Source organism: Arvicola amphibius, chromosome 1 (assembly GCF_903992535.2).
Source record: "Arvicola amphibius chromosome 1, mArvAmp1.2, whole genome shotgun sequence".
NCBI lineage: Eukaryota > Metazoa > Chordata > Mammalia > Rodentia > Cricetidae > Arvicola > Arvicola amphibius.
The window spans coordinates 178979472-178998846 of record NC_052047.1 but is presented as its reverse complement, the minus strand read 5'-3'; the positions used below and the strand labels follow the sequence as shown (position 1 = coordinate 178998846).

The 19375-nt window shown below is 43.5% G+C and overlaps 1 protein-coding gene across 2 annotated transcripts in view; it reads right to left on the bottom strand.

The window, feature by feature from the left end:
- Plce1 (phospholipase C epsilon 1) overlaps positions 1-19375 on the bottom strand; it is a 275418-nt gene that overhangs the window by 197031 nt on the left and 59012 nt on the right. The window lies entirely within an intron of this gene.

Sequence of the window (19375 nt, the reverse complement as noted above, 5' to 3'; positions counted from 1 at the left end):
GTCTGTGCTACTGGGATTATATATAGAAAGTGCTCTCCTATGCATTCAAGTGTATTTCCCACTTTCTCTTCTATGAGGTTCAGTGTGGTTGGCTTTATGCTGTAGTCTTTGATCCATTTGGATTTGAGTTTTGTGCATGGTGACAGATATGGATCTATTTTCATTATTCTATATGTTGATATCTAGTTGTGCCAGCACCATTTGTTGACTATGTTTTCTTTTTTCCATTTTACATTTTTTGCTTCATTGTCAAAAATAAGGTAAGCCAGGCGGTGGTGGCGCATGCCTTTAATCCCAGCACTCAGGAGGCAGAGGCAGACGGATCTCTGTGAGTTCAAGGCCAGCCTGGTCTACAAGAGCTAGTTCCAGGACAGGCTCCAAAGCCACAGAGAAACACTGTCTCGAAAAAAAAAATAAGGTATTCGTAGGTGTGTGGATTGTTATCTGGGTCTTTGATTTGGTTCCATTGGTCTTCCTATCTGTTTTTATGTCAATATCAGGCTGTTTTCAATACTGTAGCTTTGTAATAGAGCTTGAAGTCAGGATTGTGATGCCCCCAGAGGTTCCTTTACTGTACAGGATTGATTTGTCTATCTTGTGTTTTTTGCTTTTCCATATGAAATTGAGTATTGTCCCTTTGAGGTCTGTGAAGAATTTTGCTGGGATTTTGATGGGCATTGCATTGAATCTGTAGATTACTTTAGGTCAGATTACCATTTTTACTATGTTAATTCTACCTACCCAAGAACTTGGAAGATCTTTCCATTTTCTGGTATCTTCTTCCATTTATTTCTTCAAAGATTTAAAGTTCTTGTTATACAGGTTTCCATTTGCTTGGTTAGATTTACTCCAAGATACTTTATGCTATTTGTGGCTATTGTGAAGGGTGATGTTTCTCTGATTTCTTCCCCAGCCCATTTATCATCTGTGTACAGGAGGACTACTGACTTTTTTTTTGAGTTAATCTTGTATCCTGCTACATCACTGAAGGTGTTTATGAGTTGTAGAAGTTCCTTGGTAGAATTTTTGGGGTCCCTTATGTAAACTTTCATATCATCAGCAAATAGTGAGAGTTTGACTAATTCTTTTTTGATTTGTATCCCCCTGATCTCCTTTTGTTATCATTTTGCTCTAGCTAAGACCTCAAGTACTCTATTGAATAGATAAGGAGAGAGTGAACAACCTTGTCTTGTTCCCGATTTCCGTGGGATTGCTTTGAGTTTTTCTCCATTTAGTTTGATGTTGGCTTGTTATATATTGCCTTTATTATGTTTAGGTATGTTCCTTGTATACCTACTCTCTCCAAGACCTTTATCATGAAGGGATGTTCTATTTTGTCGAAGGCTTTTTCAGCATTTAATGAAATAATCATGTGGGTTTTTTTCCCCCAGTTTGTTTATATGGTAGATTACATTGACAAATTTTTGTATGTTGAACCATCCCTGCATCTCTGGGATGAAGCTGACTTGATCATGGTGGATGATTTTTCTGATGTGTTCTTGGTTTCGGTTTGCCAGTATTTTACTGAGTATTTTTTGCATCAGTGTTCATGAGAGAGATTGCTCGGTAATTCTTCTTCTTAGTAATGTCTTTGTGTGGTTTGGATATCAGGGTAATTGTAGCTTCATAAAAAGAGTTTGGCAATAAGAACAATCTCTTGAAAGAAATTCTAAGTTGAGATGATTTTTATTTTCTACAAAATTTAATAGCCATCAATGTAGAAATACTAAAACTGTCTGCGCAGTGGCGGGCGAATTGGAAAACTTGGGCATGGATGCAGCCCAAAGGACTACAGACTAGGGTTCTGACTCAACCCAGGTAGGTTTTGCTTTACTCATGTCTGGTCCCAAAAAGCCTCATTTTCTTAAAAACAAACCAAAACCAAAAAACGACCTCTCAGAGAAATCAGGTAGATGTGAAGGCCAGATTTGGGGATTTTTATTAAGGATGAAGCATTGTAAGTACTTAGTATGCCTTAGCCTTGCCAACATTTTAAATAAGAAAGAGATGCTTCTCAAGGGTCATTTATGGGTCTTGGGCTGTGATGTGGCATTCCCCTTTATATAGTGTGATTATCATTAATGAATAAAGAAAGTTGACTTGAGCCTATAGCAGGGCAGAACCGAGGTAGGTGAGGAAAACTAAACTGAATGCTGGGAGAAAGAAGGCAGTCAAGAGACATCACATAGCTACTACCAGGAACGGACATGCCGGAAACCTACTGGTAAGCCACAGCCATGTGGCAATACACAGATTAATAGAAATGGGTTAAATTAAGATATGAGTTAGCCAATAAGAGCTAGAGTTAATGGGCCAAGCAGTGATTTAATTAATACAGCTTCTGTGTGGTTACTTTGGGGCTGAGCAGCTGGAAACAAACAAGCAGCCTTCCTACAACAGGGGTGGGTGCTAATTTGCATAGAAAACCATAAGACAGTGGCAAGAAGGGTGACCTGAAGACTTTACCATCATCAGCTTCTGAATTAGATGAAACTCAACCTGAAAGGGAGATTTTTTCTATCTTGTTTATTGTAGTGCTGGGACCTACTCCAGGTAGCGACATATGATAGGCAGGTCCCCAGCCTAAAGGATTTAAATGCTGAAAACAAAAATCACCGAAGTCACCAGTGAGTGCTCATTTCTACATGCAAATGGATTCTAGGGATGAAATTCTGCATGCCACTGCAGTACTAAGTTCTTGGGGTAAATATTTCTATATGAATTAATTTATCCCATAGTAGTGCTTATCAAAAGCTTCAAAATCTTTAAGATTTGCTTTTCAGACTTAAAAAAAATCAGCGAGGGACTGGCTCCATATATTGTCTAATTCTCCTATGAGAGACCGAGGTGATGGCCCATAGCCAAACACATTAATGTTTTAAATTATGTTTATAATTTCCTTAAATTAATTAAGAAAACCTGTAAGCTTGCACATTAAATGCAATAAAGACCAAAGAGACTGGGATCAGCTCTAACCAACATCTGCCACTGCAACCCGTGTTTACCATGAACTTTAACAACCTATTTCTAGTTCTTTACGTTTGGAAACTGGAGAGAGATCTAGGATGCAAATGTCATGTTTATTGCTGTTGTTGTTATTATTATTATTATTATTGTGTGTGTGTGTACATGTATGTATGTATACATACACTATGGAGTGAATGGGGAGGTCAAAGGACAACTTTTGGGAGTGGGGTTGCAGGGATCAAACCCGGGTGGTCAGGTCTGTGCAGCAAACACCTCTATTTGCTTTATTTATGCCTCTTCATCTTCCAGAAATAAAGTCTCAAAGAGCACGAAAGCAGAAGGCAGTGTTCACTGCAACGCTGGTTTTGCTGTCACTGCCTTGGGAACAACAGTGACACACAGCCAGTCTCAGAAGCAGGTGAATGTAGGACATGAGCTCTATACCATCCTATTCTACACGCCTCGCAAAGAAAGCGGCTACTAGGCCAGGGAGGCCAGGGTCTTCAACCTCGGCTGTAGAGGTTAGGGCTGGAAATGCTCAGTTCTAGAGGTGACTTGACATTGTAGGTGAGCAGGTGGCCTCTGCTCACTAGAGACGAGTAAATAGCATCTGCAAGCCCAGTTGTGGTGGCCAGAGATATCTCCAGATGTTGCCAAGTGCCGACGAGGAGCCAGCACCCATCACTTTCCTGTGCAGCTCTGGATATACTTGTAAGCAAAATGTAGCACAGCAGTTACAGCGTGGTTTAAAAGAAGCTGTGTATGGTAAATATATGTGCATAGGAAAAATTCAATATTTACATAACATGTACTAGGCAGGAGCACATCTGGACAGTGAGCAGACTGTGGGGGCAGATGTCCCTTTATTCCTTATACATTCATATACTCTTATGAGTGTTTTATTTTCAAAACCATGCTTATAGAAATAAACATGGTGTACATACTGGTTGTAAGAGTAATGTCTTTAAATTGAGGGGAAAGTCTTTGAAAATGCTATTAGTCAGGTCAAAAAAAAAAAAAAAAAACCCACTCAGCAGTGTCCGCTAAGGCCCGCACGATTCCACGGCTGCCTCAGGCTACCTCAGGCACCCTGGCTTCTAAGAGGTTAAAAGCACCACTGGGCCATCAGACTGGGGGATCTGTTCGGGTCTGACTGCGATATTCTAAACTGTAGCTCTGGACTTCTCCCGGGGAATGTCTTTCTTTTCTTCTCTCTCCACTTTTCCTTTGAGGAAGAGACCAAAGCAATCCTTCCAGGATTCAACTGAAACACTCAGTTCTATTTCCACCTACTGGTAGGAAAAAAGACAACAGCTCACTGCACTTCAGGAGGGACAACAGGACCCGCAGGGATGCAGTTTCCCCTGGTGTCTTTTTAAGGGCTCTGCTGGGCAGGAATGCTAGCAATTTAGAATGTGGGTAGAGAAATACAGACTCTATGTTCCGAAAGACATGGATTCCACTCTTAGACTTTAATCATTGGCCTCAAACACCCCATTCACCTTCCCTGCACAGCTGTTTCCTCTCCTGTAAAGCCAGGTCCTAAGGCCTCCATCTCATTGTGCTGCTGGAAAAACCTAAATGAGTAAGCATTCAGCTTGGCTCAGGAAATGAGCACCAACTATTTCTGCTGCCCAGAGAGTCTACTGACTTCCACCCATTTACCATATGGAACCGTGAGGCAAAAGGTGATGCTTCAGAGGAAGGGAGCTTGGCCAGCAGGATACAGGTTCGGTGTGGCCCCTCTACTCCAGGTCATGATGCAGGCCCCTTGGCATGCCCAGCCTCTCCTGCTTCACTCAGGAAATGGATGTCACCTGCTGTCCCAACAGAAATACCAGCGTATTTGTCCCATGACATGCATGTTTCCAGGCAGAGACTCCAAGTGCTCCCTTTACTCCAATGGAGGTAGGCTTAGCTGGAAACAGCTGGATACCAGTGCTGCATCACTGCAAGAGAGCCAGACTATCTAGAACGAGTAGTCAGCTTTCCACGTGAATGGCTCCCGCAACCCAGTTATGGATTCAACACCTAATTTTTACACCAATTATATTTTCTTAGGTAAAGCAGCATGAATAACAATACCTAGGAAGAAAAGGAAAATTCTAGCAGCCCGGTGCTGTAAAGACGATTTGCTGCTGCTAAATGTCATTAGTTTCTGTCAATGGGAAAGGATGAAGCTGCTGTCTACAGTGTGAGAGACAGACGATGGATAGAACAGGTTCGGGCTGCCCTGAAGGGGTTCTGAATCGAGATGGAGAAAAGGACAGCATCCTGCGAAGGTGTCAAACAACATGCTACAGCACCTGGGGAAAGGCGGAGCTCAGCTGAAGAGGGAGTTTGGGGAAGATCGTGTGAGGAAGGTTTCTGCTCCAGTTTTTCTTATTAATATTTTCTAAGTTTCTTAAACATTATTCATAGTTATCATAACCGTGTGTGTGTGTGTGTGTGTGTGTGTGTGTGTGTGTTGGGGGCTCAGGCAAGCATATGCCACAGTGTGTATGCAGAGGTTGAAGGATAATTTTTGGGAGCCAGTTGTCTCCTCCCACATGCTGAGTCCAGGGGTCTCAACTTGCCTTTATCCACTGAGCCATCTTGCCAGCTTTGTTCCATTCTTGAAAGCCAAGAGAAGAAAGGGAAAAAGGCAAGAAAAAAAGAGATTCACAGGGGGCAAGACCGGAAGCTGGGAACTGACTTAAAGGAAAGCAGTATGTCTAACAGGCCCCATGCTGTCAAGAGATACATTTTCTACTTGATAAGAAAGGACTAGAAATTGTTAATATAATTGCCTCACTTGGTATTCTTAGAAGTATTCTTTAGGACAATCAGTGCTACGTTCTGCAAAATGGAGCTGATCGATGCAAAATTGTGGATCTGGGGAAGGGAGGCAATTAGCATTGAATGAACAGACTGACTGTCATCTTCTAAAGAGGTTCATTACGAAGTGGACATGCTAGAAAGATGGCATTGTAATGTAGTTGGGCAATTATATTAAAGCTGTCATAATGCCCATTTCAATTTTTTATCCAATAAAGTGGCACATAGAACAGCCTCAGTTAAAGTAAAACATGGCCAGGTTGACTAAAGCCAAGATGTGACATGAACAACGGGATCTTTTGTATCGCTTGTCACCCTAGCTAGTAGTGAAACTGTTAGGGATTCTGCCTCAAGAAGGACTTTTAGGTCACATCTGAACTCATCAGGACCAAACTGTTATGATTTGTTATTATAATAATATTTGCATGGGTACAGTAGACAGACCACAGCATCAAATGCGCCTAGTAGTGCCACCCCTGACTTAAAATCTTCAAGGAGGTGGGCGGGAAGAGTAGATAATTTAAAACATTCAGCCAGTTCCTAGTTATTGAGTACTGGATATTTCTGACATGTTTTGTCCTCTTCATGGTCCTTTATCCATTCTTCCTGGATTCCTCTCTCCCCAGGAACATCTCCCGTTCAAATGACCTCTTTCTGTCCATCATCCACGAGTTAACACCAGACCCAGTTTTCCTGAAGCCATTCAAGACAAGTCCCAGTCCTCTCTGAGCTCTGCTTGGCCTCAAACATACCACAATTCATATCCACAAGTCAGTTATTTGTAAATAAGTCCATATCTATCCACAGAAAATGTAATATAAATATTGGTCAGTATCCTAAGCTAGTGCGGGGAAATAAAGGTAACGGTATGAACAAAGAGAAATTTACTGCACTGTTCATTTAAAGACAAACTATACGGGACTGCTTGGGGGTAAAGGGAACTCCACTCAGAAGATGCCTAGGGTTGTGTGTAGAACTGGACATGGGGGAAGAAGATAGAGCAAGGGAAGCTGAGTGTTCCCTGGAGCAGGAAGTGGGGAGGGGAGGGGACTCTCGGTGCCATCCGACAGAAGAGACTCTGTAGTTGGAAATGTTGGGATGGTTGGGGTTGTGTCCTGAGGGAAGCAACCCATGGGCATCCATACTGCCAACCATTGCTGCTGCACACGGAAAGGGACACCTTCGTGGTGAGTTCAAAGAGGAGAGTCACCTCCTGGCACCAGGTCATATTTACCAAGCCCTCATTACTGCATAAGAAACCAAGCACACCTTTAATCCCAGCACTCGGGAGGCAGAGGCAGGAGGATCTCTGTGAGTTCGAGACCAGCCTGGTCTACAAGAGCTAGTTCCAGGACAGGCTCCAAAGCTACAGAGAAACCCTGTCTCGAAAAACCAAAAAAAAAAAAAAAAAAAAAAAAAAAAAAGAAACCAAGACAGAAAACTTACTGCGATGCTAGGAATTAAATATAACAAAAACAATACAAACAAGTGTCATTGTTGATACTGCAGGGGACAAAAAGCCTCACTTATTTGTTCAAAACAAAAAGGTGACAGATGGAAACATAGGGAGATAGCTGAAGAGTTCCTAAGCTTCCACCACAAACCCAGACACCGGCAGGAATCATGCAGATACGAAAGGGTGATACGAAGGTAAACTGTGGAGACTAAGGGTCCTATCGAGTACAAGAACAAAACAGAACAATAGCATCAAGATAAAAGGAACAACAGACTTCAATCTCAGTATCCATTCTGCAGATGGGGAAATCGAGGAAGAGAATTTTAGCCATGTGCCCAAGGGACAAAGCAGTAATGTCACACCCAGGCAGAAGCTCCCATGCCCTAGTCAGCTCTGAAACAGGGTTGCCCCTCTCAGCCACATTCCAGGGACTTACTTCCCTGGCTCCTCAAAGAAATACAATGGATGAGAGAGAAAAAAGACAGAAACAGGGGGCAAGAGTGAGAAGAACTGGGAGAGGATGGAGACCACGTGAGTGATAACAAACAGAAGAGGGAGCAATGGTGGGTGAGCAGGAAAAAGACAATCTGGGGTCACGAGTGGGAAGAGAGAGAAAGAAATCGGACTACAGCCATATACACAGGGCTAAACACCATACGTTGGCATTAGAGGTGTTAACTTTACACGCCTGACAGGCTGACTGGGTTGTCTGATCTGGGCAAGCTGCTTAGGTTCCCTGCACTTCACCAGGTTCATCTGTGGGACGGGCATGGGAACATAATCTGAAGTAAGAGACTGCTCATTCAGTCCCAGCCGCCCAGATTAATTTCAACACTGCTTGACCAATAGCTTAGGCATATTTCTAGCTAACTCTTATATCTCAAATTAACCCATTTCTGTTAATCTGTGTATGGCCATGAGACTGTAGCTTACTGGTAAGAATCCGGAGTTCTGGCATCTTCCTTCTTTGGCAGTTACATGGCGTCTCTTTGACTCCACCTACTTTTGTTATCCTGTCTGGCTTTACTCTACTTCTTTAATAACCAACAGTAATAATACATATTTATAGCACACAGAGAGTAATCCCACATCATATGTCCTCCCGGATTTGTGGGCAAGAGCAAGTGCCAATGGTGTAGAGTGTTTAGCAGGGTGCCTGGTATATAGCATATAAAGGGTGGCCACTGTGACAAAAGGCTAGTTGTTAGCCAGTGTGACCAAAGGAGGCTTTACAGAAAGAGAAGGTCATAAAGACAGGCAGGAGTTCCCTTAAAAAGACAAAGGGAAAATTGAGGCTGAAGGAGAAGAAGGTACAGGAACTGGGGAGACAGCACCCAAGCGACACAAGCTGTGATTGTCCAAATGTGAGGCCCAGATGTAGGCCTCCCCAGGCAAGACAAGCAGCGGAAGTAGCTGGGAAAATGCTTCAGGTTGTAGAAGGGCTTGGAAGTTTTGTTCAAAAAGGTGTTTATCTGTGCCATGAGGGCTGGAAGGATATGGAAGGACACAGATGCAGATAGAGGACAACTTTTCCTTGCAGGTGGACCAAGCGTGAGTGTAATAAGGTAGTTAAAGGATCTCTGACCATCTAAACTTCAATTTCCCGACTGGGACTGAAGGGGAAACCTAAGGGACACAGGGCTGAAGTGACACTGGTTTATATATTTAGTTTTTCATGCTGTATTGTAATATGTTTTGTATATATACAAACTTTCTACATACACACACATATATACATAAATATATATATATAATTTTCTATATTGTTGATGTTACAATAACATGGTTTTTTGTATGTTACAATATAATAGTGATGACACTGGTTTATGATAGTCACTGTTGGGCTTGTGATAGAGAATGAGGGCAGACTTCTTGAGGGAACTGAGATGAGACTTTGGAACTATGGCCATCTAAGGACTTCTGCCCTTTGTCTCCAGCAGTGCTCAGCAGCATCTGCATAGAACTGGAAAAGAAAGTCCTTTGATGGATTCCTTATGAGAAGGTTGCAGAGCAGGTACAATGGAAAGAAAAAGGCACGGGATGTTGAATGTGTGTTGTGTGCACAGGATCATGGGAGTAGTGGAGAGCATCCCCTCCAGGGACAGGAATGCTGTCCTTGGTCCTGAATCAGAGTTGCATACAAGAGCATGGTCATGGACTGTGAAGTTGGGAGTGTGCTGGGAGGTGTTTCCCTGCCTTCCCATAACACTTCCACCATTTCAGAATGAGGATGTTCAAAGATCCTGCTCCCAGACCTACAGTATCAAAAATGGTCTGAATATGGGGCCTGCAAGCTACATGTAATCATTTCTAAGGATATAATTCCAATAGTCACAACTATTACTTAGAAAATTAATTCAGTATTCCCTGAGAGTTTTCCACATGTGGAAAATTGTGCTAGTTGCAAAGGACAAAGACTTGTTTTAAAGACAGAGAAAGTCTATTGCTAAGTTATGTCTTTATTTTCTTTGAGAGAGAACACCAGAAGATCCCTTACATCATCATCTCCTCCCTCTCCAGCGCCTGCTAACCTGTGGGTGTTCTTTGTACGATGAGCTTCCCCAGGCTCACACCATGCCCACATAGGCCTTTTAGGCATCTTTTTTCTCTCTGCTCTCCTTGCTATTATGCAGCAGATGAACCTGACTTCCCTCTCATCTAGCCAGAGCACCACCCCTTTCAGAAAAGAGAAAAAAACAGGACACTGCAAGGTAAATGCATGCTTCAGTAGTCAGAGGAGGAGAAAAGCTGGACACACTAGTTTTTAATGTCATAATGTTACCTAGAAAGTCCTCCTCAAGCAGAGAGGGAGGCTGCCTCAAAGGCTTCATCAGTGAAAGATTCTCCCATAGATAACTGTCTTTAGGATTGGCCTGTAGTTTCCATAGCAACCATCTTCTTTGTGGTTCAGACTGGCTAGTCTTTTCTTGAAGGATTACAAACTCTAATTAATTTTAAAAACCATTCATTAAAGGCCTTCTTTTATTTTGGATAGCCCCAACAAGGTTCTGATTATCATAGCGATAACTAAATCTGATTTGCTGCCTTTGAAGAATGCACAGAATCATGGGGAATGCGAACTGTGCATCAGGCTTTCATCCTGCCACCTGACCAAAGCTCACAGAAAAGCCAGATGTGGTGCCTAACACCTGTAATCCCAGCACACAGGAGGCTGGAGCAGGACGGGTGCCATGAATTCTAGGCTGTCTCTGGTCTCTAAAGAGAGTTCTAGGCCAGTCTGGGCTATACTGTGACACTTTGTCTCAAAACAATAACATCAAAGCACACAGTGAGGTATGTGGGGGGGGGGAATTTTGTTTTTGAATATATTCTGTGGGAATATAGAAGTGAAGGTGGAAACTCAAGGGCCATTTCTCTTATCCAAAAAGAAATAAAAGCAGTGGTAGCATGAAGTTTAATATGTAATGCATAAAGATCAGAGAGGCCAGGCATGAATGTGGATCTTAGATTAGAAAAAAATTGTTTCCCTAGTTAGCAAGTGTTAGAAACAAACAGTGGTCCCAGAGCTGAGAGGTCATAGGGACAGAAAATGGTACATACATCAGCAATCCAGTACAACCCAAGGGTTTGGGGCTAGAGTCATGGATAATAAAACACAGAAAGTCATATTTCAGTGACCAAAGGAGACAAAGTTCCAGAATTCACGTCAGGTAAAAACAGGTTAAGTGAGGAAGTAGGATGACAAACAAAACAATGACAAGCAACCTTAAGAAAAAAGCTAGGAGACCTAAGATGGGTGGTGTCCCTGAGGATGCTGAGTGGGAACTATAGACATGGGTACCATTTGCCTTCAGAAAAGAACAAGGGAGGAGGGGGGAGTTTTCAGATCTTCTTGAAGGAAGTTACATACCAGACCATGAAAAGCTCTGGCCTCCCACCTCAGACAATGTAGGGGTTCTGTCAAGACAGGTCAAGCTTCAGCTGAGAAGCTCTTCACTTCCTACTGCAATGGTCTTCAAAGCTCCTCAAGAAGCATGAGCCCACAAGGAAGCCACACAGCCATGGGCTGTACTCAGCAAGAAGCATGAGCCCACTAGGAAGCCATACAGCCTCGGCTGCACTCCCACAAGGAAGCCACACAGCCACGGCTGCACTCAGTACTCCTATCACATTTCCCTATTTAATCTCTATCATGTCCATTGTCATTGATGGAAGCTTTCTTTTGGGGCAGAGGCCCAGATAGGGTAAGTAACTGTCCAAGATCACTCTTCAAGAAGATGATAAAGCCAGGACTGGAGCCAGCTTCCACAGTCAAGAGTAGAGAGAACATGACTGCATATATGTGGACTAATCAGCTCACTTTCTCCCTTCTTACACAGTTTAGAACCCAAGTCTAGGGATGCTGGTGCACCCACAGTAGACGATATCCTCCCACATCAAAAAACTTAATGACAGATGTGCCAATCGACCAATACAATCCGAGACAATCCCTCATGGAGACTCACGTCTTCCCAGAAGGTTCTAAATTGTTGAGTTGATAATGAAAATGAATTAGCATACTAATTGGCTTCTGATCTCATCAATATCATCACTCCAAGTTAGAGACAAGGCAAAGATAACATGGGGCAAGGAGACATGGGTACAGGTAGAGGCAGAGTCAACAGGCATGATGTAAAGAAGGATGGGTGCTCAATCAAATAGATGCGGAGGCCTCCAACTAGGTCCTCATTTACTTCTCCGTTCCCTCACTTGTCTCCCCACTCTTCTTCCTGCACCTCTGGCTTTTGTTCAGCCCACGCTGCCCACTTCAGGACCTATGTACATGATGATCTTCCTGGAACACACCATTCTCTTCCAATCTCCCTTGACTTAGCAGCAGCTGCTGCTGTTTCTCATACTACAGAAACCTCACAACTACCACTTCCTTGTTTTCTTGATTGTTGTTTTTGTTTTTTGAAATACAGTCTCTCTATGTAGCCATGGCTGGCCTGGAACTTGCTGCCTAGACCAGACTGACTTTGAACTCACAGAGATCTGTCTGTCTCTGCATCTCGAGTTCTGGATTTAAAGGTGTGCGCCACCTATGTGTCAGGCTCTATTCTAGGTGTTAGTCGAGTATGACAGCAACGAGAAATGGCAATATGACAACAAGGATTTCATCCTGTGATAGTCACAGGGAAGAGGTCATTCAGTTATCCATTCCCAGGAAGGCAAACCCTGGCCATTCCCCAAAAAGGCAGAACTTTCACACACAGAGACAGCAAGATTCAAGATGTCTATAGTTAGAGCAAAAGTGCCATACAAGAAAGGAGCAGGACAAGGTCAAGTGATGAGAGAGACAGACATGAAGAAGGTGCTGCCAGCAGAGAAAGCCTTTGAAGAGAAGAGGCGGAGGCAGAGGGAGGGGTGAGGTAGGAGGAGTCCAGGTAGGAAGGGACTGTACCAGTTTGGGGTCTGTGCTGGAGGCAGTAGGAAAGAGGGTCTGCACATGGAGGCCAGGGAAGAAAGGAGAGGGTGTGGGGAATGGGAAATTAAAGGAAGTGAGGACACCTGAGAAGATGGGTGTTAGGAGATCTGGTAACAGCATTGCATGTTTTCATGAAGTTCAGAAGTGCGGTGTTGAGAGTCCTGTGGTGATTCATGCACTTTCCTGGAACCTGATGGGTTGCCAAGATCTGATGCAGAACACCGTGGTCTGGAGAGTGAATTCAGAAATGACTGACTGTGTTGTTCAGCAGCCAGCTCAAAGTCTGAGAAGGATCGTCCAGAGGCGGAAGGTGGACACCCACCCCCAGAAGGCCACAACACTCAGATTTTCCAACTTTCAGCTTAAGGGCTAAGAAAGATGCCACTGCAATCTAAAGGAAGGCCAGGAAGCCAATAACTAACACAGACTGAGTATTCCATTTCTACCAGGCACAGTAGGAATTGGGATGCACTCCACAAATTCTCACTGAGTTCTCCCATCAGTCTGATCGGGAGGATGAAAGATGTACAACCATTTGACAGAATAAAGACTTGCAGAAGTCAACTCACAAGCAAGACATTTGGGACCCAAATTCAAATTATATAAATCCACTGCCTATACCCTGAACCCACAGCTCAAAAGGACGGAACGCTAACCCACAGCCACTCAATGCTGATCCTGTGTGTTAAGTAGTCTCAGGATTTTTGTGTATTTGTTAACTATTTTAATGCTTACAACTCTGAGATCTATCCTTCTAAGGTCAAGAAACCTGCACAAGGGCACAGAACCCTGAAGAGGCTGAGCCTGGATTCCAGCCTGGAGAGCCTGCCTCAAGAGTTTGCTCCTGGTTCTTTTTTTTTTTTTTTTTTTTTTTTTTTTTTTTTTTTTTTTTTTTTTTTTTTTTTTGCTCATGGTTCTTGTGCTGACCCTGTCACATAACTGTCCTTCCACATGGTGACACGGGAGACATAGAAAACTAAGACTTAGACTCTACACTTTAGTTTTTAATGTGCTACACCTTAGATATCACTGGGGGCTGGCGAGGTAGCTGGGTGGTTAGAGCCCTTCCCTAGTGTGCACAGGGGAGATGTGGGCCATTTCTCTTAAATACATCATCCCTATATCCTCACTTCCTTTCATCTCCCCTGTCACCCCCTCCACAGTATTCTCCTCCCCTTCCCGATCTCCATGTCTAGGTAGCCTTGTCTACTCAACTCAATTGCTAGCATCAGAAAAAAATAAACAAGATAAATGTACAGAACCAGCCAAAACTTTCACTTCTTTACTCACTTGAACGAAAATAATAACACTCTTGAGACTATCACCTTCCTTAAATTTTATTGATTTTATGTGTATGGGTGGTTTGTCTGCACGTGTGTCTGTGTACTGCATGGGTGCTTAGTGACTTTGGATCCCATGGCACTGGGGTTACAGAAGTTGTGAGCTCTCATGTGGTTCTGGAAATCAAACTCAGGTCCTCGGGAGGAAGTAGTGCTGTTAACTCCTGAGCCATCTCTCCAACCCCAGGCCTATCTCGAGAACAACTATAAAAGCTCAATTCTCATTGGCTAACGACCTTCTCTCAACAAGAAAACAAAGCTAGAAAACAGGTTTTGCTTGTACCATGCCACCCGAGCATCCAGCACCCTCACCCATGGCTTCCTCCCCACCGAAACTGCAGAAGCAAGTTCTCTGCCATTCCCTCAGTCACATGGCAAAGAAACACAGAAGTTTCATAAAAGCTGAAAAGGGGCAAAAAAAAAAAGTCTAAATCCAGTAATTGTGCCCAGGCTCATGCTAGCATTAATATATCCCAGCTGCAAAAAATATTTCCTACTTTGCAATCAGAGTCCAAGAGTTCAATATAAATTCACTAATCCTTGTAATTTTCTTGTAAGGCAAGCCACAGAGTACTCATTGCTTCAAGGCGCAAGGAAATGAAATCTTGCCAAGTTCACAAAACTAAGAAACAGACATTTAAAGTGAGGGAATCTTATTTCTGATACTCTTCCTTACTCTTTGTGTTCGTTACTTTCCAAATAACTACAACTTCAAGCATTTCAATCTGTTGAGTACATTTTCTAGTTGTGTTTCCAAAACTAATGATGATGCTGTAATCCCTCTTCACTGAGTACTTAATGGGTGGCAAGTGTTAAAGTCGTATACACATCACCACTCACGACTTAGGAAAGAAATAGCACCACCGTATCTCTACATTGCACAGGGCGGAAGATTAGACAAGCCATGGAACCTGACTAAGATCGACACACATGGAGCCTCCATTTCAGTGCCACGTTGTCTCTTACACCCACCCTAGCCCTGACCCACATACTTCATGCAATCATTAAAACTATGAAAATCGGAGAAGTGACCACAGGATATTGATTTTTAGTTGCCTTTTTAAAAGGCATACAAAATGCACAAGTAACCCTTGCACTATAACTTGATGTAGTTTAATCAAACCCAGTCACTTCCTTCAAAATCCATTAAAAATAAAGCGCATCAGTCATCAAGGGGCAAAAAGTTAACACTGAAGAGTCAAAACAGGGACCACCCATTATATTCGCACACACAAAAATAAATGGGTAAATTAAATAGAGCAAGGAAAGCAATATGAATTGCGACATTTTGGCAATATAATAAATTTACCCTTCAACAAGATGGAAGTGTTGTTAAATGGTGTACAAGGACAGCTGTCCATCCAGTATAATAATAGCACACAAGTATGTAGGATCAGTATCCACTGCAAATAGTTTCCATACATGAAGCATCTATGTCATTTTCTCAGCCCCACATCTGCAGGTGTTCGTTCAACCAGCTCCACCAGGCTGCTCACTATCCTATGTGACTCCGGCCTGCCACTGTACCTCTGCACACCTCTTTCGTAGCCTTCTCTCTCCGCAACAGACCTCATGAATTGCAGGACACCACAACCCTTCCTCTGCATTTCTACAGACACCAAACTGGTATCTGGACCTCAGTCCCAGTCTCTGAAGCGATTCTCTTTTGGTGGGGGTGAGCCCTGAGTGTTATAGCCCAGCCTCTTCCTGCCCCAGCTGTTCTGTTTCCTAGTCAGTACTACGCTACGAGCGGTTGCCTCAAGCCCACACCCTGCTGGAGAGCCTCAGCTGCCATCTCTCTTCTGCCATGATGGACTATGTCCTCCCAAACTGTGAGCCAAAACAAACCTATAGTCCCAGAAGATGCTCCTTTCAGAAGCTGTATCACAGAGGCAACAACAACAACAACAAAAAACAAAAACAAACAAAACCCACAAATCCTCCTTGGAGGTAAATGTAATCCTGAGTACCAAGAATCCATACCCTTTAATCAGTCACTCTGCCTCCACTAATTTAGAAGAAATAACTTCAGGTGCAGAGAGATGCCTGAGCTTGGGAGCAACGCAGAAATTGAAGCTGCAGTAGGGTAAAGATAGCAACTGACTGAGAAGGGGAAAGGGGAAAACTACAGGGCTGGATTTAATGCTGGTTCCTCTTTTTCTGGAGTAGAGCTTAGCAAGGAATGTTGAACAGCTCACTCTTCACAGAACTTTCCAGGGTGCTTGCATCTTTAACTTTGGGCTTGGTTTAATCCTTGCTGGGGAAGATCAGCAGGGCTATGGCCGTCCACAGCTGAAGCTAGAAACTGACTGCCCCCACTTGTCTTGCGAGCCTCCTTAACTGTGTCCCAAGACCCTGAGACTAACCAGTTTATCTAGATGAGCCAAACACTGGTACTGACTGTAAGAATCTACTCTTTCTCAATCTGGATTCAAGAAGTTTATAAATCCGAATCTCAAGTTCTGAATATATAATTTGAAATGTTTACTAGAGGGGCAAGGGATATGGCTCATTGAATAAGGCCTTTGCTCCACAAATATGAGAAGTTTAAATTCCCAGAACCCAGGTAAAGCTGGCTCCGTGTCTAATCACACTGCTCACAGCAGGACAAGAGAATCTCCAGTTACACTAACAAAAAGAGAGCCTGACTCAAACACGGTAGAATGCACTGACACCCAAGGTGCCTCATGACCTCTACATAAACACCACAGTGCAGGGACACCCACCCTCTCGTAATTGCCACTCTCCACCCCTGCAACATACATGCACCACACATAGCACACAAACATTAAACATTAAAATATAAGTCATGAAAATGACCTTGAGAATAAAGTGGACTACCTCTGTTTACCGAGAATCCTTGCCATTCCAACCACATTCAGACACTAGAAAATTGGCTGTTACTACTCGGGCTAGACCCATAACAGCCCTAATTCTTGGTTGAAACACCATCCCTATCTGCCACCCTCAGTCGGCAACTCTGAGAACAGCTCTAAGACAGAGCCCTCAGCATGGAGAGGCCAGGACCCAAGCTTCCACCTCTTCATTTCCAGTGCTGTCCTATTTAGTAGTCTTTCTTGGAGACCTGCTACCTCTAAAGCCTGCTGGGAGTCCAAAAGCGAATGTGTAAGAACTGCTTATTCTGGCCAGAGGCTTACAGTTTAAGAGAGGCGACCTACATAAACAAGTACCATGTGGCAGGGTAATGATCCCCGAGGTGCTAAAGATTGTTCACTTGTTCAACCAGTGCTCACACCCTGCTGCTCCAGCATAGTCCTTGGTACTGGAAGTACCAGAGGCATGCATAGTGAGAATGGCAGTGGTTCAATTCTGCTGAGCAAATTTCCTCCTGCCATGTGTGCAGTTTCTGCAGCTCTCTGGTCCTCAAGATTCCCTGGATGAGGTGTGATTTTCATCCTCCTCTGATTGCAGGTGAGAAAAACAGAGGGAGATGAAGGAAATTAGCAGCGATTGCACTGTTGCAGTTAGCGGGACAGCCAGAAGCCATCAAGAGCCCAACTCCTACGTGCTTGCTAGACTGCCTGCGTGACACTTGCCATCACCGTGTGACAACACCAAGAAATGAAAGTTCTTCCAGCACCGTTCCCTTTAGAGATGCCCCCTGGGACAGCGCACTGCAGTGGAAGACTTAGAAACTGACCCAGAGTGACTCACTCACGGGCAAGGGCAAGTGGCTCCTTCTGGCCCAGCCTGTTTCAATTTGCAAGCACAGAATAAACGTTTAGTTATGGAGTCAGAGAATAATAAAATAAAAATGAAAATGAATCCCCGGGGAAAATAATATGAATCACACCTCACCGCTGGGCGTCTTCAGTCCTCAAAAGTCACTGCTCTTCCGTTTTAAGGGAACTACTAGTTAACTAGAAGCAAGACACGTTCATTCCCCTTATTCCCAAAGTGATGGTTAACTCTGCAGCCCAAGAAAAAAAAGGCACTTTGGATGTCCTTACCTTTTTTTAAAAAAATTAAAAAGAGAGAAAGGAAAGGGGGAAATCATCTGCCTTTGAGCTTAAGGAAATAAAATACCAATGTTTAAATTGCAACGCAGTGCCTGGATGAGCTTTTACCAGCACAATCCCAACTTTCTTGAGAAACATCTGTAAAAGAAATCACTCATAAAAAAACACTCCGCGGCAAATTTTACGATCAAGAAATACAAACTAACAGATTTATAGTGTGCACCTCGCCTGTCTTCCCGGCCCTTCCTTCACTCTCTAAGAAGAAAGAAGTAGGGACAGAGAAATTTTGCAGTTATCTCTTATTAAGTATTTATTCCATCTTCAAAGGTGAAGATCGAGGGAAAGGAAAATAGAAGACTAGCAACCGTTGTGCTTTGGGTGTCATGGAAGCTTTGTGCCAACTGTAACCAAACAACACTGAGGTGCTGACCTCCTTCCTCATCCTTGGGCCCTCCCCCACAACCACACTCCTGACCCCAGGTCACTGCAACACTGACCTTCAGGCAGACAGATGAGCCTGCGCAGGGATGCTCTCTGTGCAAGGCATTATTCCAGACAGAAAGAGTTACCGAGTTAGGTAAGAAATATATGGCTCCTGATCAAACCTAAAGCAGAAGAATTCGTGGGGGGTAAAACCAGAACCAACAAACTTCGAGAAGACAGGAGTCCAGAGAAAATAAAACAGGAAGAAACTATTCATTTTAAAATTGTATCCAATGCTTTTTTTTTGTGCAAGAAATGTGTATTATTTGGGTGGTTTTTTGTTTTGTTTTGGGCCCCCTCCCCATAACTGAAGCTTAGAGAAGAATAAAAAGCATTTACTTGAAGGTGTGTAAGGGGCATATCTGATGATCCACAGCCTGTCCGTAGGAAGTGTCTGGCTAATAAGAATGCTATTGTTATGCAGATTTAGCTGACCTCAAGAGCAGTGGACTGTGACCAGGTGTAACCCTAGCACTTAGGAGGCCAAAGCAGGAAGACTGTGGATATGAGACAGGCCTGGGCTACAAACTAAGACACTACCTGGAAAAACAAAATGAATGAGAAAAAAACAGCAACAACAAAGTCTCCAAGAGGCTAGGAATGTAGCTCAGATAATAACGTTTCTGTCGCATGGGCTGTGTGAAAAACATCACCCAAACAAAAACCCAAAGGCGAATTTAAAAATAGCCCCGAGCTAGCTGTATGTATACGATATAGCTTGGTCCCAGCATATCCCAGTTCTGCATCCAGCGTTAGCCCAGTATTGACCGAACTCTGGAGTTGTGGGACCCTGGTGGGTATCTGATCATTTCATCAGACACTTCTAGTAAGTTCTGGGGTGCACATGCTTATCTCCAGAGTTTATGCAATGATGGATCTTGCTGGTGAGGATAGTTTCTTTTCA